The sequence below is a fragment of the Meriones unguiculatus genome (assembly GCF_030254825.1).
Source record: "Meriones unguiculatus strain TT.TT164.6M chromosome 13 unlocalized genomic scaffold, Bangor_MerUng_6.1 Chr13_unordered_Scaffold_33, whole genome shotgun sequence".
NCBI classification, from domain to species: domain Eukaryota; kingdom Metazoa; phylum Chordata; class Mammalia; order Rodentia; family Muridae; genus Meriones; species Meriones unguiculatus.
Genome location: NW_026843645.1, coordinates 3,760,809 through 3,782,096, shown reverse-complemented (window position 1 = coordinate 3,782,096; position 21,288 = coordinate 3,760,809). Strand labels below are relative to the sequence as shown.

At 38.8% G+C, this 21,288-nt stretch overlaps 1 pseudogene; it reads right to left on the bottom strand.

Annotated features, from left to right (window-relative positions):
- Window positions 1–15,234: 15,234 nt before the first annotated feature.
- On the bottom strand, window positions 15,235–18,232 carry LOC132650822 (zinc finger protein 431-like; annotated as a pseudogene).
- Between the last annotated feature and the right edge of the window lie 3,056 nt (window positions 18,233–21,288).

The window sequence follows — 21,288 nt, the reverse complement described above, 5'->3', positions numbered from 1 at the left end:
AAATCAAATCACTGATAAGACTTCCACAGTCTTGAATTCTCTTACCAGCATGGGCATAGTATCTCGCTACTTTGTGTAAGAACAATTTCAGAAGATCCATTGCCTATTTCTGGCCCCTGCAGACAATAGGCATGCATGTCATGCACAGACATACACGTGGGAAAACACGAAAACACATAAAAATAGTAAAACTGTTTAAATGTTTCCAAGACTGCTATGAGTTGCCCCATTCTGAACACTATGAACACTTCTGGGGGGAAAAAATCAAAGGTGGTTTGAAAACCATGTTACCTATGAAATAATTCATTATGTAAAAATCCCAATGCAGAAATACCTCAACAAATAAAAACCACAATTTTTCTTTAATTATAATTATTTATTTTTTTAAATTTAGAATTAATTATTTATTTACAATTTATTTATTTTATTTATAATTATTCAATTATCATTATTTTTATTTTATTTTTTATTAATTTCATTTTACTCACTTTGTATCCCCCCCCGTGGTTCCCTCCCTCCTCCTGTCCCAATCCCTCCCTTCCTCCACCCTCTGCATGCATGCCCTTCCCCAAGTCCACTGATAGGGGAGGACTTCTTTTCCTTCCTTCTGATCTTAGTCAATTAGATCTCATCAGGAGTGGCTGCCTTGTCCTCTTCTGTGGCCTGAAAATGCTAATTCCCCCTCCGAGGGAGGTAATTAAAGAGAAGGCCAATCAGTTCATGTCAGAGACAGTCCCTGTTCCTATCACAATGGAACCCACTTGGATACTGAACTGCCATGGACTACGTATGTGCAGAGGTCTTAGGTTATCACCATGCAGAGTCCTTGGTTGGAGTAACAATCTCAGGAAAGACCCCTGTGCTCAGATTTTTTGGTTCTGTTGCTCTCCTTGTGGGGTTCCTGTCCTCTCCAGATCTTACTGTTTCCTGTTTCTTTGATAAGATTCCCTGCGCTCTACCCAAAGGTTGCCCATAAGTCTCAGGATCTGCATTGATATTCTGCAGGGCAGAGCCTTTCAGAGGTCCTCTGTGTCAGGCTCCTGACTTGATCCCTCTTTTCTCCTTCTTCTGATGTCCATCCTCTTTCCTTTTCTGGATAGGAATTGAGCATTTTAGCAAGAGTCCTCCCTCTTGATTAGTTTCTTTAGGTGTACAGATTTTAAACTTGTACAACCACTCTGGAAATCAATCTGGCACTTTCTCACACAACTAGGAATAGCACTTCGTCAAGATCCACCTATACCACTCCTAGACATATACCCAAAAGGGGCTCAAGTACACAATAAGGACATTTACTCAACCATGTTTGTAGCAGCCTTATTTGTAATAGCCAGAAGCTGGAAACAGCCCAGATGCCCCTCAGTGGAGGAATGGATGCACAAATTGTGGTATGTCTCCACAATGGAATATTACTCAGCAAAAAAAAAAAAAAAAAAAAAAAAACAAACAAGGAAATCATGGAATTTGCAGGTAAATGGTGGAACCTGGAAAGGATCATCCCGAGTGAGCTATCTCAGAAGCAGAAAGGTGCACACTGTATATACTCACTCACATAGACATATAAAAGAGGATAAACCTACTAAAATTGGTACAGAACTTTTGATTCATCAAGATAGAGAGTAGAATACTTTTTTCAAGTTTGCTAATTACATACAGACTAGACATTGTGAATGTCATTTATACCTGATAGTAGATAGTTTATTGATGTTAGAGGGAGAAGTCTTTCATTTAGCCAAAAGGGGAAATGTTGCAGGGTATTTGATCCCATTATGAACCCCAAAATTGTGAATGGTAAAACACTGTTTATTGATCAGTGTGATTGAGCCCTATCACACACCTACAATCCAAGAAATTTTTGTTTATTGTAAACAGGTGATTATGGTATGGTTCAACCAGCTCTAGCAGACACCTTTAATCCAAGAACTTTCTGGACACAAGATTTGCTAAAGTTAACCCTAGGTCAAGAATTGAAGCCAGAAACATGCTTACAGACATTAAAGAGCAGGAGGGACTTTGAGTTGAGGGGTATTTAAGACAGTGTGGAAAGGCTTATCTCAGACTTTTGCTTTAGCTTTAGCTTAAGCTTCAGCTCCTTAGCACCCTGGGATTTCTAGGAAGCCTTTGGCCTCAAGATTTTTGGCTTTTTTTCTCCTGGGCATGAGTTGAGCTAGTGAACATTTTTTTTCTCCATTTGGACTGAAGCTGAGAAGGAAGGCCAGATGGATGCTTTATCTGCATCTCTGAGCTAGAAGCTTTTCTCTGCAGCATCTGGCTCCTGAATCTTTATTGGTAAAATAGAATGGTTGGAATTTTCATTTTTGTTTATAACACCATTTGCCTTTCAAAACGTTCACCCAACAGTCTGCCTGAACTGTCACAGCATTAAAAATTCACCTAATCATGGTAATTCCAGGACCAGAAAATGTTTTTATGTACAATAAATCATGATGTTCACAATTTCTTGTAAATATTAACATTTCTTCTTTCCGGCTGCTTGCTGGGGACTGGGTTTCCAGCCTGGTCAGCTTAGGAGGGTTCAATGTCTCTACAGGAAAATGAAAAGTTTCTTCCCCCTTGAGTGAGAGACTAGAAGTGTTCAGTGAATAAAAAAGAAATATAAAAGAAATGAACCTGATGGGTACTAGGTATGGGGGAGGAGTAAGTTATTTCAGATCTGAGGAAGAGTATAGACAGAGCAGGGACACCTGGGAAAATCCAAAGTGGACATGACCCTGGGCCATGTGAATAATTTAAAAATAAAAACACACAAAGAAACAAAGAAAGAAAGAAACATGCCTGAGGTCGTTTTCCCACTCAAGTAGATCTCTGTCCTCAGCTCCAACCTGAGCCCTCAGAAATGAGTAAAGAAATTAACCTTTTTTGTTTACATCTCAGGAAGCTGTTTTTTGAGACACAGTTTTTTTCTGTATGGCTTTGACTGATCTGGACATGCTTTCTAGACCAAGCAGGCCTTAAATTCACATAGATCCACCCCCTTTGCCAGCCAGAGGGCTGGTATTAAAGGCATGTGCCAATATGCCAGGATTTGATATTTTCTTTTAATTTCATTTCATTTAACTTAATGTGCTTTTTTTGAGACATGGTGTCTCTGTGCATTGTTGCCTGTCCAGGATTCTCTCTGTAAATCAGTTTAACCTTGAACTCACGGAGACCCACCTTCTTCAGCCTCTCAAGTGCTGAGACTAAGGATGTGTGCCACCATGCCTGGCAAGACTTTCTTATAACATAGTTTAAGTCACACTCTGTTATTTCAGACAACTCTAGATATGTGGGTGTGAAGGACCCTGTTTTATTAGACTCTGTTCCCTTGCATGTCCTAGACTTGATTTGTAGACCAGGGTGACATTGAACTCATGCAGATCAGCATAGTTGTGCCTCCCAGAGAGCTGGCATTACAGACATGTGCCACCATGCCTGGCTCAGATTTTATATATATGATTAAAACAAAATATGTATTGATATATATTAAATATATAATATATTAACTACATTATATATTTATCAAACATTAACTCATATTAATACATTCAATAACTTTATATTTAATAAATATATTAAAGATGTATTTAAATATATATTAAAATTTATATGCATGAATTTATATACATGAATGATTTGGTATTTTGAGACAGAGTTTCTCTGTTTTAGCCCTGGCTAACTTGGACTAAATTTGTAGACCAGGCTGATATTGAACTCACTGAGATTGGCCTGCTTCTGCCTGCTAGACTGCTGGGAATAAAGGCCTGTGCCACCAAATCCAGCGCAAATGTTCTGTTTTAATCTTATTTTCTGATTTGATTTTTAAGACTGGGTTTCTCTGTGTAGGCCTGACTGTCCTGGACTGTCTTTGCCAACCAGGCTTACATTGAAATCACAAGGATCATCCTGTGTCTGCATCCCATGTGCCTGGATTAAAGGCTATTGCAAGCTTGTCTGGCAAGACCTTAGATTTACCAACACAGGGACCAGGGGAAAGGCTGTGTTGGCTGTATGCCACTGAGGCCTGCAGTAGCGTGAAGAGGCTTCCCCAGCCTACTTCCAGGCTTTTTGCCATGCCACCCATGAGCAAAGCTGAGGGACCCCGGCACGTGATTTAGGGACTAGCCCGCAGGGGCTTTATAGGCAGCACAAGGGACAGGATTCATGAGGGAGACAGGGTGGGGGACTCAGATATTTGACTGCAAGCAATCCCTCCCCTGTCCACCGACATCTGTCAGTCCGTCTGCCTGGAGTCCCCTAAAACCTCGTGCGTGGGGCAGAACCGCAGAAGGCGGGGGGTGACTAAATAGAGATGCACAATCCTGCACTCCCACACTGCTGCCTGCATCCTGGGGAGATTGGTCCAACCCGCCTGAGCTCAGGTTGGGCATCATGACCTTGTTTAGGGTGTTCTGGCGCCCTCTGCTGGCCAGCGGTGTGTGAGCAGGCAGGACACTAAATAATGCTTGGTGTGCTGGAGGCTTAGTAGGTAAGGTGCTCTGTGCTCAGTGGTAAGCTCTGTGAATAAGGCTTCCTCTGCTGACATGAAGGCATATATACATGGGCCAAGAAAAAAAGGAAGAGGTGGAGGAGGAAGAAAGAAGGAAGAAAGATCAATCTATGTGTGTGTCTGTTTTCGGAAAAAATCCCAGCTAATTGATACTTGGGTACTAGTTGGTGTTGATTTGCTGGACTTGAACCAAAATACACAGGCAAATATACAGGTAGTCTATAGTGATATAAATAATTGATGTGTTTTCCTTATGGCAAAATATTTTCAACCAGAAGGAAGGTGTGGAACGTGGCCAAGCAACACATTATATTTAGAGTCTATCAAATAAGAATGATTTTATAAACTTTTTCAGAGGAATCTTCTCATGTTAAAAGAAAAGAGCCATCCCTGGCTTAAAGCATTTTCTCGAGGCACCTACATCCCCCAGTACCCAGGAGATTCTTCCATAAATTCTGGATTGACAACTTTGATTGCTCACCTGCTTTGCTATGTGGAAATCATAAACCATACACAGCAAACATTTCAATACAGATTAAATCAGAAGAAAATGATGGGATGACCAAGTCTGAGCCCAGCTATTCCATATGAAATGTAGTGTAGGCAGTGGCCCATGCCCTCCAGAAAATGCTGTTGAGCAAAACTGAAACGGGATCTAAAGAAGACACAAACAAGGGTGAGAGTCTACCATGGCAGGTAAGCCTCACTCATCAGCAAGAGAAGCTTCACAATCTTACATCATTTGTAAGTAATTTACTGTGGTCAAGACAGTAAAACATTTTCATCTTATAATTAAAAATATGAGTTAAAATGGAAAAGGGTTCTGTCACAGTTTATGTATATATGTCTGTAATTATCTTACATGATTTTGGAACTGAAAGCACTGATTAAAGGCAATAAATTTGCATATACTTCAAAAAACAAGCAGTTTATATTTCAAAATACATGTATATATAACACATGAAGTAACAATGAAGAAAGAAGCCATGGATTTGAAGGTGAGCATGGGGCAGTGTGTGGGAAGGCCTGGAGAAAGAAAAGGGAAGAAAGAAATTTCACGATGAAATTTTAGCCTCAAAATAATTGATAATTGTTAATATCCAGAATTGAATACCCAGCTTGGAAAGACTGAAGCATGTGAATTCAGGGTCAGGGACTGATATTTGTCTCTTTCTGTATATCTAAACTTGATTTGGGCATCTTGATGAAGTCAAAAGCAGTTTTATTTAGGTGTTAATCCCCAGTCTCCTTACTTGGAGCCTAGTGCTTTACCAATTGAGCCACTTAAGGCTTTGCGGTCACTCTGACAACAAAATCACTCTTTCCCTAATGTTTTTATTGCTTAACAACAGGTGGTCTTAATTAGACTGACAAAGAATTCCAGGCTTGTTTACCCCGAGATACTCTTCAGGCTACTATGGGCTCAGTGGCAATCATCTTTCCTGTCTCTGAGGCAGGCTCAGAGGTCTGGTAGAGTTTTAGGGTCCCATTAACCCTCCATGATCTAAAGAGAAATGGATAGAAAAGATAGAGGTCACAGGCACACACACTCACTGAAAAAAGTGGGTGAAACAAGAAATTTTACTAACAAAGTCCTACAAGCTTACTTATGATGATGATGCTGATTTCAGCTAGCATGTCCTCTGCAGGAACTGTAGCAAGTTCAGGCTGCCCTTTAGGAAAACATCTTCCCTGACCAGCTGTTGTGGCCTGTTCTCCCATACATACATGTAGACAAATGATCAGATATATAAATCTGTATATATTTGCACATATTCCATGGACGATGAAAAAGGAACTCCTTATAGCCAGATAATTGACATACACTCATGTAAAATATACCAAAAAAACAGACTGACCTAGTTCATGCAAAAACATCAATATACATATTTATATATTTACATCACATGGGTGAAGCAAATTCCAGTGGGCTTCATAGTTTTTACATTTCTGAGACAAAGGAATTACTACACAGTGAGAGACCAAAGAATCAAAATTTAGGTTTTATTTTTTTAATTTTTTGGGGAGGGGCTTTAGTTTAAAGTTTAAAGCATAAGACTGAAGAAAGACCAGACAGGTGTATACATGTCCAGCCACCTTCAGGGGTGAACTAGCCCTACCACATTCTTTTCTTGCCCAGTAGAGATATAGTTGCTAGGTTACCAGACCAGATTTTCAGACCAGAACCATTTAGTGTCTTAGCATGTAAAGTAAAACAATCATTTCAAAAGTAAATTTCCCTTACACAGTCATGTAACTCCAAGGCATGTAACTCACTGCCTATGGCTTTTCCCTTTAAAAACCTTGTTGCCCTAGACCACCCTGCCATACTCCTCCTCTTCACCAAGGAGGTTGTTGTGACCCAGACTCGAGCTTGTATTAAATAAACCCTCATATGTTTTCAGTGGAGTCCATTCCTGGTGACCTTTTGGGGTCTCATGAACTGAGAATAACATTTGCGGGGCTCATCAGGATCCCCAAGATTCCACGACCCTGACCTAGATGGTCTTATTGCGGCTCGTAAGTATCTAAGTGTGCATGTGTGTGATTACTTTCTGTCCTCTATTCTAAAAAATCCTCAGGTGTTCATATTGGTGATGGCAGCAGGATGTGATCAGAGGAAGACTTCGGGGTAATCACAGCTGCCAAAGTCAGGGGATTACCCCTGGATTCGTTGTTTTTGTTGTTGTTGTTTGTTTGTTTGTTTTCTTTTTCTTTTCTTTTTTCTTTTTTCTGTTTTTTGGTGGGCACTTGGGTAGAGTCCTGAGGTTGGGAGGTGATTCAGAATCACACACTGCTCTGGAGCTTTTGTGGCAGGGAAACCAGAGCAGTGATCTAAAGTTCCATGGATCTGAGCTTACCTTATGATCTGGCTACATGGCCACTCAGTCTGCACCTGTCCTATTTTAGTCCTTGTGTTTAGAAACTTCTTTGGCACAGATGTGCCTTTCCCAGAGGAAGAACCTGTTTCTGCTTTTGCCTTTCCAACCATGAACAAAAACCAAACACTTGGTTCTGGTTTTGTTTTCAGTAGTGTAGCAGCAAGTATGCATGCATTTGTCTGTCTATTTTGTTCCTTGTGTTTATGAATGTTTGTTTGTATTGGAGTATGGGACTGTGATGATGCTATGAGACAGACTTGCTGTAATCCCTCCTTGTTCCTTTCAGCCCCTCCACCCTCATGCTGTTCACCTTCCCCACATCCTGCTGTGGCAGAATCAGGTATTCTGGCAGCCAGAGGGAGAGAATGCAAGGGTGGGTCTGGGAATGAAATTGTCAGGACTGCTCCTGCCCAGCTAGGAGCTATGATTGTTGAGTGCATTTTCATCATGGTGGGGGCAGCAGCAGCAATGCCCCATGGCAGGAGTGGGCTGAGGGAATTGAGATTTCAGATCAACTGGTCTGGTATAATAACAGGCTGCCATTTCAGGCTAGTATAATTGTATGTAGCTCAATTTGGGGGAAGGCCACCTTCTAATGGAACAGGGAAGAGAGCCATTGAGAAATGGTCCACTACCCCTTTGGGTTTTCTTTCCTCTCCCTTTCTTTTTGTATACATTGTATTGGTACATTATTTTCTTGTCTTCTTTTATGGGTTTGTTTGTTTGTTTATGATGGTCTCAGTAGGCAGGTGACCAAACAGCTATGCACTATGGTGACTTTGCTTGCCCCATGCTCCTAGCACTATAAGCTGGGAAGCCTTTGGTCTTTGGTAGGAGAATGCCTCGGGGTGGGACAGATAGAGGACACCCAAGAGCAGGGTGGGCTGTGAGAGCTTTCCCAGACTGATAGGGCAATTACAGCTGGATGGAGTAAGAGAAGTTTTCTCAGTTTAAATGTATATATTGCCACTTCATATTTTTGACTGATCTTAAATGGTTAATATGCTCTGTATGTCTTGTTTATAGCTTAACAGTTATTGAATATGTCTAAAGATTAAATTCAAACTCTTGTTTAGAACATATATGTGTGCATATGTGTTTATTAGATCTACAGAAGCACAGATGTTTTTAAATAGCAACCATGTGGCTTTTCATGCATTGTGATGTGACTCCACCATTTTGAAATTGCCACGTGGGGTAGAACAAAGGAAAAGAGTGGTTACAGAACCTCTTAGTCAAAATGAATTTTGTTTATCCCGTTTCCTTTTAGACTAAGAAAACAAGACTCATTCTAAATTGGTATTGAATTTAGAGATTGGATTGTTCGCACTGGTAAAATTTGGTTTTAAAATTTGATTCTGACTTTCAAAACTATGGTTATGCTTTGTGGTTTTACTCATAAAAAGAGTAATTTATTTTCATATAGCAAAAACAAGTTTTGGAGAATGTTTAAATGTTTAAGACTATGACACATTTTAAAGTTTATCAGGCATTTAAAATAATGACCTTGGGCTATCTAACAAAGAACATAGAACAGTTTCTTGACCCTTTGGGAAGGTCAAGAGACCTTGGTATTTATTTTATTCATTTTACCAAATGAAACTAAGCCATATTGTTTGAAGCAATTAAGAAAAGTGCAGTTTTTACAGTGTATCATCTCAAGATGGTAAAAAACCCATGGCTTAGTAAAGAAATGTTGAGAGGATTTTGATGAAGGTTTTTATGTTGTCTGAAAAGCAATAGAGAAGGCAAGAGACTGTGACAATAAAGAAAAGAAAGGGAAGGAAAAGAAAGGGAAAGAAAAGAAAAGAAAAGAAAGGAAAGGAAAAGAAGAGAAAAGAAAAGAAAAAAAAGAAAGGAATAGCTTGTCCAAAGTAACCGGAAGTTATATAGAATTTTATGGAAGATCAGAGTATGTATAGAAAGCCAGAGGACATATGAACTGTATTTGCTTTGGTTTTGCGTTCCCGCAAATATGATTTGAGAAAGAACTGTAAAATATGTTGTTTTTCACTTAAAAGGCTGGAGATTATTCGATGCAAAATGTCTGCTTATGCTCTTTAACAGGAGAATAAAACTGCAGCTCCATGTTACCATAGGGTTATACAGGGTTGTATTCAGGTAATTGTTAACCATTATATACCTACCACCAGCTCCTGAGTGAATGGATTAATGCCGTTTCTTTCTGGCTGACAGGTTTGGTATGGCCAGAATAGTTAAAGTACTGTTCTTTTATGCAGTTGGTTCTAAAACGTATTTGATTACAATTTTAGAAATTTTAGTTATGGGGAACTGTAAATGCTCCACAGTGCTATACTGTAGGCTGTAGTAACACCATCAGTGACACCTAATGGCTGTTTTGCATTGGCGGCCACAGTATGCAGCAACACATGGCTAGCCACCATGTTGGTTCATGGATAAAGAAGGTGGAGCCATGGTTTTACCACTATCTTTGTTGAAGGCTGCCAGCTGTATTCAGTTCCAAAAGTGCTAAGTGCAACTTTTTTCTTTAAACTTTTTGCTGTTCAATTTTTTAAATTAAGTTTTTATTTTTTATACTAATTAGAGCTTATTCACTTTGTATCCCAGCTGTAGCCCCCTCTTTCCTCCCCTCCCAATTCCACCTACTCCTCCTCATCTCCTCCTATGCCCCTCTCCAAGTCCAGAGATAAGGGAGGTCCTCTTCCCCTTTCATCTGACCCTAGCTTATCTGATCTCATCCAAACTGACTTCATTGTCCTCCTCTGTGGCCTGGCAAGGCTGAAGGTGTTTATCAGCTGAAGGTGTTCTCTGGATGAATTTTTGGTGTCATTCATGTAGACTATCATATCTTCTGCAAATAGTGATACTTTGATTTCTTCCATTCCAATTTGTATCCCCTTGATCTCCTTTAGTTGTCTTATTGCTCTAGCGAAGACTTCCAGTACTTGGGCAGCCTTGCCTTGTCCCTGATTTCAGTGGGATTGATGTAAGTTTTTTTTTTCCATTTAGTTTGATGTTAGCTATAGACTTGCTGTGTATTTTCTTCACTATGTTTAGCTATGTGCCTTGTATATCTGATCTCTCCAAGACTTTAAACATGAATGGATGTTGGATTTTGTCAAATGTCTAAGGAGATGATCATGTGGTTTTTCTCCTTCAGTTTGTTTAAATGATGGATTTCCATTTACTGAACCACCCCTGCATGCATGAGATGAAGCCTACTTGGTCATGGTGGATGATATCTTTTATATATTCTTGAATTAGGTTTGCCAATATTTTATTGAATATTTTTCCACCAATTCTCATAAGAGCAATATGTCTGAATTTCTCTTTTTTGGTTGGGTCTTTGTGTAGTTTAGGTTTCAAGGTGACTGTGGCTATCTAGAATGAATTTGGTAATGTTCCTTCTGTTTCTATTTTGTGGAATAATTTAAGTTGAATTGGAGTTAGCACTTCTTTGAAGGTCTGGTAGAATTCTGTGCTGAAACCATGTGGCCTGGGCATTTTTTTTGGAAGAGAGACTTGTGGTGACTGCTTCTATTTCCTTGGGGGATATAGGACTATTCAGTCTTTCTGCCTGATCTTGATTTAATTTTGGTAGATGGAATCTATCAAGAAAATTGTCCATTTCATTTAGATTTTCAAATTTTGTGGCATGTAGGCTTTTGTACTATGACCTAATGATTGTTTGGATTTCCTCAGTGTCTCTTGTTATGCCCCCATTTTGATTTCTGATTTTGCTGATTTGGATAGTTTCTATTAGCCTTTTAGTTAGATTTACTAAGGGTTTGTCTATATTGTTGATTTTGTCAAAGAACCAGCTTTTGGTCACATTGATTCTTTGAATTGTTTTCTTTGTTTCTAATTCATTGATTTCAGCTCTGAGTTTGAATATTTCCAATCATCTTCTCTTCTTGTGTGTGTCTACTTCTTTTTATACTAGGGATTTTAGGTTTGCCATTAAATTGCTTGTCTAGAACTTCTTTTTGAAGAAACTTAGTGCTATGAACTTTCCTCTTAGGAGCACTTTCATCATTTCCCATAACTTTTGGTATGTTGTGCCTTCATTTTCATTGAATTTTAGGAAGTCTCCAATTTCTTTTTTTGTTTCTTTCCTGAGAAAGCTGTCACTGAGTAGAGAGTTGTTTAGTTACCATATGTATGTATGCTTTTGTAGTTTCTGTTGTTGTTGAGGTCAAGTTTTAGGCTATGGTGGTCTGAAAGGATACAAGAAATTATTTTTATTTTCTTGCATTTGTTGAGACTTGCTTTGTATCTGACTATGTGGTCAATTTTTGAGAAATTTCCATGAGGTACTGAAAATAAGGCATACTCCATTGTGTTTGGTTGAAAAGTTCTGTAGACATTAGGTCTATTTGCTTCAGTAAATTTGCTCTGTAAGTGTCATTTCTCCCTATTTAGCTTTTGTCTAGATGATCTGTCCCTTGATGAGAGTGGAGTGTTGAAGTCTCCCACTATTAAGGTGTTGGGATGTGTGATTTAAGATTTAATCATGTTTTTATTTACAAAAGCAGGTGCTCTTGTATTTGGGGCATAGATGTTCAGGACTGTGATGTCCTCCTGGTGGAATTTTCCTTTGATGAGAATGAATTGTCCCTCCTTATCTTTTTTTAATTTCTTTTTTAAGATTTATTTATTTATTTATTTATTTATTTATTTATTTATTTATTTATTATGTGTACATTATTCTGCCAGCATGTACACCTACACACCAGAAGAGAACACCAGATCTCATTATAGATGGTTGTGAGCCAAAATATGGTTGCTGGGAATTGAACTCAGGACCTTTCGAAGAGCAGTCAGTCAGTTCTTAACCTCTGAGACATCTCTCCAGCACCCCCTCCTTATCTTTTTTGTTTAACTTTGGTTGAAAGTCTATTTTTATCAACAGTTTTGGTCTGTAGTTTTCTTTTGTTGTTGTTTTTTGTGTTTTACTGGATTGCTTATGACAGCAATGCTGGATTTCTAGAAAGAGTTTCAAAGGGTTCCTTCTGTTTCTTTTCCTTTTTTCTTATCTTCTCTTTTCTTGATAGTTTAGGAAGGATTATTGTAGCTCCTTTTAAATGTCTGGAAGAATTATGGTGTGACTTCAACTTAAGCAGACACACCCAAGTGGAGTAGATGATTGGAAATATTCAAACTAAGAAATCAATGAATTAGAAACAAAGAAAACAATTCAAACAATCAATGGGAACAAGAGCTGATTCTTTGAGAAAATCAACAAGGTAGACAAACCCTTAGCCAAACTAACTAAAAGCCAGAGAGAAAATACACAAATCAGCAACATAAGAAATGAAAATGGGGGCATAACAACAGACACCAAATGAGGAATATGGGCATCATAATGGCATCAAATAGAGCTATGTTCCACAACAGCACAAAGTCCTCAGTATAAGCAGTTCTTGGGGTTATGCTTCTCCAAGACAAACTCATCATGACTATGCTAACGGGGGAGCCACATTCCACGAGTGCTACAGATGTTTTGCTGTTACTCTTGCATGGCTATCAACAGGACCAGGAAGCCAAAATAGTTTGCCTACATATGGGGAAGGGGGAAATGAGTTTAGCTCAGGCCCTAGGAAGAATTCAGGGTATTGGGTGCACTATGCCAGCCTGGAGGACCATATAACATGGAAGGACTTAGGGATTGCTGGGAGAAAATTAGCAGCTATGTCTGTTTTGATATGTTAAATATGAACCTCTGCCATTTGTTCCAGGTATGAAACCTATGTTTATGGAAATATAAACTTCAGAGAGAGCAGCATGTTCTCCATTAGGCAATGATTAAAAAATGAGCTCACAAGGAAGAAAGTCTCAACAGATACAAGAAAATATTTTTCTTTTCTTTATATCTTTCTAATTTTTTTTCTTTCTTTATATCTTCTTTCTTTTCTTTGATGGAGGGTGGGTACCCAGACTGGACTCGAAGTTTTGCTTATAAGTTTTGTTTTTCTACTTCAATTTTATTTTATTAATCATTGTTATTTTTTCACAATTTATTCATTATATATCCCTATTAAAGGCTACTCCCTCAACTCCTACTGGTCCCACCCCCCTTCGCTCTTTCCCCCAATCCTTTTTCCTTAGTCCACTGAAAAGAGAAGTTCCCCTCCTCTGCCATCTACCTATACATTATCAGAACACTACTCAGCTATTAAAAACAGGAAAATAAAATTTCTGCTCTTATTTCTCCTCCATAGGCCACTGTGCTCAACTCAGAAGATTTCATACCATGAAGCTTGCCTGCAAGCTTTTAGTGAAATCAACACTAGGTATAACTCATTTCAAAGAGTCCCATCCCAAAGACACTGTTTTATTTACCATCTCATATCCAGAAACACATGAAATTTGAAATGCTATGAAATGTAAAACATTTAATCACAAGCATTTCCGAGAACGTGGTTTTCTTGCTGCCTGGAGGCTGTTTCTCACCAGCCCAGAAAGGAAGGAGGGGCCAGAAGATGAGGTATAAAGCTTGGAAGACCCACAAGCATAACAGTGATCAGAACACTCTGGGAACCACCTCAGAAAGTAAGTTAAACTTTAATTCCAGAAAACAGAGGGTATGTACCCCTTGGGGAGTGACTGGGATGCTCTAAGGATAGGTGTAGATAATTGTTTAAAACTGGGCACTTCAAGGATGCTTGATTTGCATTAAAAAGCACATTCCTATCATGTGAACAAGAACATGGAACCTAATTATCCTATATTTGAAGGGAGGGGAGAGTTATCAGGGATCTGTGTCATAGGCCATGTATCAAACTTGATTGATGGCATCTATGTGTAAAGACACTCTCCAGATGATGTCAGGCAGAGAAAACTCATCCTTGCCATGGTTATACAACTAGGCCAGCAGCAGGGTCATACATAGAAGAGAAAGCCTCCACCCTCACATCTCAAACTTCAGTCTGGGTTGTGATGGTTTTCAATAGAACCCCTGGAACAATAGGTATGTGTACACAAAGAAACTTCTACAGGCTACCACTGTTGTGATACTCTCAGAGAACTTCCTGGCTGGTGTTAATTCACCATTCCCTACATATTCATCCACTGGACTAAAAGTTTCTTGTGTAAACTGAGGCAATTGAAAACACTAAATGTTGAGAATCAGGATTATCAATAAGTCTTCCGTAAATACCTTTTTATAGAATAGTGTTGCATGTAATTGATATTCACCATTCATTGTATTCTTTTTAAAAATAAGTTTATTTACTTTAAATTCCAATAGTAATCCCCCTCCCTTCTCTGCCCCATGACTACTCTCCGTTCCTATTGCCCCTTATTATATAATACTGTTGCATGTTCCCTTCAGAAAAGGGAGGTCATTTCCATTGAGCTAGTTTTACAGTTCCGTTGCATCTCAGTGAACCAAAGTACACAAAGGCCTTTCCACATTGCTTATACTCACAGAATTCCTCTCCAGTAAGGATACTTTTATGAGGATGATGATTCTAGATTTATGCAAGGCCTCACCATTTTAACACATTCGTAAGTTTTTCCTCTATTATGAATCCTTTCATGATGATGAAGATTATACAAATGTGGAATGGTTTCACCATGTTTAAAGCACTCACAGGCTTTCTGTCCATTAGGATTTCTTTCATGAGTGTGAAGATGATTCTGAAGTCCAAAAGTTTTTTCACATTGGTTACAGTCAGACATCTTTCCAGTATGTGTTCTTTTATGTATTAGGAGATGTTATGTGCAAAGGCTTTGCCACATAGTTATATTCATATGGTTTCCCTCCAGAATGTGCTGTTGTCTTAGGAGATGATTGTTACATGCAAAGGCTTTATCACACTAATTACCCTCACAAGGCTTCTCTCCACTGTGTGTCTTTTCCTGTTTTTGGAGACTACTCTGCTGTGCAAAGGCTTTATCAGGTTGGATATATTCATAAGGTTTCTTTCCAGTATGTGTTCTTTTATGTCTTATGAGATGATTTTTTCCTGCAAAGGATTTACCACACTGGTTACATTCATAAGGTTTCTCTTTGCTGTGTGTTCTTTTATGGCTTGAGAGTACTGTTTTGTGCAAAGGCTTTACCATATTGGTTACATTCATAAGGTTTCTCTCCAGTGTGTGTTCTTTTATGGCTTAAGAGAGTACTGTTTTGTGCAAAGGCTTTGCCACACTCATTACATTCATAAGGTTTCTCTCCAGAGTGTGTTCTTTTATGGCTCATGAGATGACTGTTTTTTGCAAAGGCTTTACCACACTCATTACATTCATAAGGTTTCTCTCCAGTGTGTGTTCTTTTATGGCTTAAGAGAGTACTGTTTTGTGCAAAGGCTTTACCACACTCATTACATTCATAAGGTTTCTCTCCAGTGTGTGTTCTTTTATGGCTCATGAGATGACTGTTTTTTGCAAAGGCTTTACCACACTCATTACATTCATAAGGTTTCTCTCCAATGTGTGTTCTTTTATGGCTTATGAGATGACTGTTTTGTGCAAAGGCTTTACCACACTGGTTACATTCATAAGGTTTCTCTCCAGTGTGTGTTCTTTTATGGCTTAAGAGAGTACTGTTTTCTGCAAAGGCTTTGCCACACTCATTACATTCATAAGGTTTCTCTCCAGTGTGTGTTCTTTTATGGCTCATGAGATGACTGTTTTTTGCAAAGGCTTTACCACACTCATTACATTCATAAGGTTTCTCTCCAGTGTGTGTTCTTTTATGGCTTATGAGATGACTGTTTTGTGAAAAGGCTTTACCACACTGGTTACATTCATAAGGTTTCTCTCCAGTGTGTGTTCTTTTATGGCTTAAGAGAGTACTGTTTTGCGCAAAGGCTTTGCCACACTCATTACATTCATAAGGTTTCTCTCCAGTGTGTGTTCTTGTATGGCTTAGGAGAGTACTGTTTTGTGCAAAGGCTTTGCCACACTCATTACATTCATAATGTTTCTCTCCAGTATGTGTTCTTTTATGTCGTATGAGCTGACTGCTTTTTGCAAAGGCTTTACCACATTGATTACATTTGTAAGGCTTCTCTCCAGTGTGTGTTCTTTTATGCCATATAAGAACAGTGATATAGGGGAAGGTTTTCCCACATACAGTGCATTTAAAGGGTTTCTCTCCAGTATGACTGCTTTCATGCCTGCAATGAAAATTGGCACATGTGAAAGATTTACCACCGTCATTTCATTACACTAATAAATATATTTATCTATATGAATTAATTTCATAATTTGGTCTAATGGTAAATAAGAATCAAATTTTAAAGTTTTATCACATTATTTACATTCACGGTATTCCCCTTCATTATGGGTATTTTTGAAGATCCCTGTGATGGTAAGAGAATTTGTTATGTGGATCACTTTTATAGCATCATTTTTCTATAAGAGGTTTTCTCCTATATATGAAGAGTATTTAAGAATTCAGAGTTTTACCACAGCAATCCCATTCATAAATTTTTGTACTGTATGAATGATACTTCATTTACAAAGTGAGCCAGGAAAAGCAGAAGTTCCAAATTCCTAGTATTCATAGGTATTTTCAGCAATATGAGTTTGCTGATAAATTCTCAGTGAAGTTGCAAAACCAATTAACAGTAACCATTTATCACATTCAGAAAATTTACTCACAGTGGGGACTACTACCAAATCAATTGTTCTTGGAGAAAGACAGGGACACTGCTTCTTTCAATATCCCTATGCTCATGTGTCTTAGAATCATTTTGACATATGATATACCAGTTTAATTTACAAAAATAATAAAGATTCCCACATTGAATTAACACAGTTTGTTTTTTGTTCATCATAGACATGTCATATAGGGATTAAGGTTTCTCCACAACAATATTCTTGATTCTCATAAACTGTTCCTTTCACTAAACTTTACAAAGTTACTGCACGAAAATGAGTAACACTGGTTCTACTATGAATTTTTTGCTTATTAGAAGGTTTTGGACACATACTGATTACCAATTCAGTATGCATACCTCTTACAATATCTGAGTAGATAGAATGAGACTAAACAGATTGGCAGTTCAAGTCAGTAGCTGTAATGTCCATATGATTCAAATGGTATTTTTGTTACAATATTATTTTATTTTCTTCTATCTTAGGGGAGTGCCTTGTAAACACAAATCAGATACCTGACATTGAAGTACATGGAATTATGAGATTTTAATGATCATCAGTGCACGTAAAGCAGTGCTGTTTATACACTGTTGCTTTTCTTTAAAACTTCCAGGACACAGCCATGTGTGCTGGTACATGCCTTCAATCCCAGCACTTGTGGAGGCAGAAGCAGGCATATCTTGCTTGTTATTTTGAGGTCAGGCTGGTCTAACAAGCAAGTCTAAGAAAGTCACAGATACCCAGAAAAAATCTATTTCAAAAACAGAAAATAAAAAGCAGCCAATAAACAAACAAAAAACACCAAACATCCAGGACACATTAAAATTTAAGATTCATATTTGTATCAGTGTGCACATAATGCTACCTTTTATTACTTGTAGAACTTTGAAAATGTTCTTCAATATTATGGTCATCCCAATTGTAGCCTAAAATATAGTACGAGAAAATATATATTATTGGAAATAACATGTTATTATTAAGGCAAAACTTAAATCATTATCTTCTGTGACCCTTAGAATCATGCCTGATTTATTTACCACATTCCTCTTCATTCTCAATTGGAATTACAGAAGAGGATCAATAATAAAGAGTTGTCTCCTTATTTTAAAAGTGAAAGAAAAATTGCAGTCTTACCTATAGCAGTGAGGTTTTCACAGGTCTCTAGCATCACATCTTTGTAGAGTTGTTTCTGGGAAGGTTCCAGCAAGGCCCACTCTTCTTGGCTGAATTTCACATGCACATCATTGAAGGTCACTGAATTCTAAAATATGCCATACATTTGTACAACAGAAACAGTGGCAACAATATAATTTATACGTCATTGTCAATATAATCATATAATTCTACTGCTTCTTCCATTTATTTTCTGACACAGAAGTGAGAATGTTATACAGTTGGGTGCTGTGCATGATGTGAAGTAGGGGAGATGAAAAAGTCTAAAGGTTAGATTGAAAAAGAAACAAAAACAAACAAACAAACAAAAAACAAAGCCGTGCTTCAAAAACCTGTATTTCATCAGTTTGTAAGAAATGAATATAAAGTAGCCATTAGTTGGGTACTTGAGCAATCTATGAATCATTTTCAGTTACTTGGGTGAGTAGGTCAGGACCCTGTCATGAGAAAGGTGGAAGGACAAAACACAGTCATGATATTTTATATAGCAACAAATGAGATGTGTTGATCAGGGGACACTGAACAGATGGGTAACATCAGTCAAAAGACAACATGGTACTGAATATTATGTTTTGACCAGGGCTCAGGGATGTGGCATATCAGTATGTGAAGAGGGGGACTCATATATTCGTGGAAGGGAAAGTGGACTACAGTGAATACATGAATAAAAATAATGTGAGTGGCAAGCAACAACAATCATAGCCAATAGCACCATATTTCTGAGTGACCAGACAAAAGAAAAGGAATAGAACACACAATTATTCTTTGATCATTGTTTTGTATATCCTCCTTACTAAATAATGTAGTCTATAGATTAAAAATAAAGATTAAAACTTTCTATTAAAAAAGAAGTATTAATGTTATCACTAAGTCATTTTAGAACAAAACGGAATAACAAGTTTTAACTGTATCATATCTGAACTTTTTGAAGAGGATATAGCTTTGGAATAGACATGGCAATTAATGCGGACAAAGACAAACAGAGAGAAGGGTTTGAAATAGAGAGACAGAGACATAGAGACAGAGACACACAGAGAGAGAAATTAACAGATGATCAATACTAAGTACAGATCAGAGAAATTTATTAACAGTTACTAACTACAAAAAATGGTGGACAAGCTGGGTGTATTCTGTCATGCCTTCAATTCCATCACTCAGGAGGCAGACGCAGCTGTATCTTATTGAACTGGATGTCAGCATTATCTATTCAAAGAGCTCTAGGACAGCCAGACCTATATAGTAAGACAGAGCCTCCCCTAAAAGTCAATCAAACAAACACAAAATATTGAAAGAACTCAGAGGTCTTTACTGAAGCTTCTACAAGGAATTATACATTCACTCCTGTTGTATATTTATTTTCCAGAAATCCGCAGTGCCCCAGCTTAAACTGTAACTTCAATGATATCTTACTAAAAGGGAATGCATGTTTAAACAGGTAAAAATAGAAGACAAAAATATTAGCGGTGTAAATGATGAACATAAATGAGCAACATAAGATAGGAGAAATGGCTCAGCAGTGAGGAGCTCTTACTGCTCTTGCATATAATTGGGCTCAATTGTTAGTGTTTACCTGGGACCCGCTACTTTCAATTGCTATAAGTTCATGAATTCTGAAGACATCTTCAGACTACTGTGAGGATTAGGCACACAAGAGGTGCATATTCATGCATACAATCAAAATACTTATATTCAGTAAAACCTAAAAATAGATCCCAGATGGCTGGGGTGATTGTACACTGTGTCTGATAACCTGGGGAGCAGAGACTGCACAGTGACCAATAGTTGGATCTGTGGTCCCCAAACACCACTGACTGTGTTTCCAAGGTAAGAAGAAAACCAATGATGAGGGAAACAATTGGGTCCAACCTCAGAGTGCCCAGCAAATCTCTGGAAAAATTCCTTGGATGTTGCAGCAGGAATAAGTTTTTCAAGCAAAGGAACCCAAGAAGCAAGCAGGAGTAACTATTCTAATATCTAATAAAACAGACTTTCAACCAAAATTAATTGAAAGGGATGAGGAAAAGGGAATCCAAGATGGCATTGCCAGGAGGACCAGGAAAGGAACAAGACAGCAATGTTGGTACAGCAACTAAAAGACTGAACTCTGGGTCCTAAAAGAACAGCAATCGTGTTTCCCAGGTGAGAGGAAACTCCGTGGTGTGGGGATCATTCAGTTCCACTCTCAGGTCATTCAGTGAGAACCCGGAAAATATCTCAGGCGTAGGATGCACCTTTGTGTCCTGATCACCTTCCCAGGTAAAACTGTGTGCTCCTGGGCACCAGAGACTGGGAGACCCAGTCTCAAAAAAAAAAAGAACAGGGAAGAAGAAAGTTGAACTGACATCAGGTCACCCAGTCTATCCCTGGAAAAGGTCCTGCAGGCTGGTGGGTGCACAGCTGCCAGCCTTGAGTGGGCCTCCAGTTGCGAGACCTGCATGCCCTACTCTCCATCACAGACAGAACTCTGTGCCCCAGGACACTAGAGGATGGGTTTCCCTGTCTGGAGAAAACCCCACAGGCAGGGAAAGAGCAGGTCCCAGCTTAGAGCACTCAGCCAACTCCCCCCCCCACACACACTACCACCACCACACATGGTAACATTCTTGGAAATGTTTTCAGGTTCTTTCCCAGTCACCAGCTTGGTAGCCATCTGGCAAGTGCCTACCCATTCTACACACCATGTCAAACACCACAGACTAGGTCTTCATGTTGGGAGAAAACCCAAAGGTGGGGAAAACATCTGGCCCTACCTCAGGACACCTAGCTCTAGAGAAGTTTCTGGTTATTCACAGGCTCCAGACTCTAGCCTCCTGCTGCACATGTGAGAGCAGTGATCAGCTGCCACGGGTTACTGCTTCGGTACTGGGGCACAGAGCTCTAACCTCAGACCTACAGAAGCCTGGGATCCCCAAGATCAACCCCCAGATACTGCTCCCAGGGAAAACCAGTTATCCCTAACTAAGCTGACCAAACCATGGGGTACCCAGGTTACAGCTACAGCTTACTAAATTTACAGCAAGAAAGCCAGAAGCAGGACAGCTGTCTCCAGGACTTTTCTGGGTGAGAGAAGAGCCCCCTTGACTAACAAAGACCACAATTACTGCTCAGGTCTCTATGCCTGTGGTGAGTTTT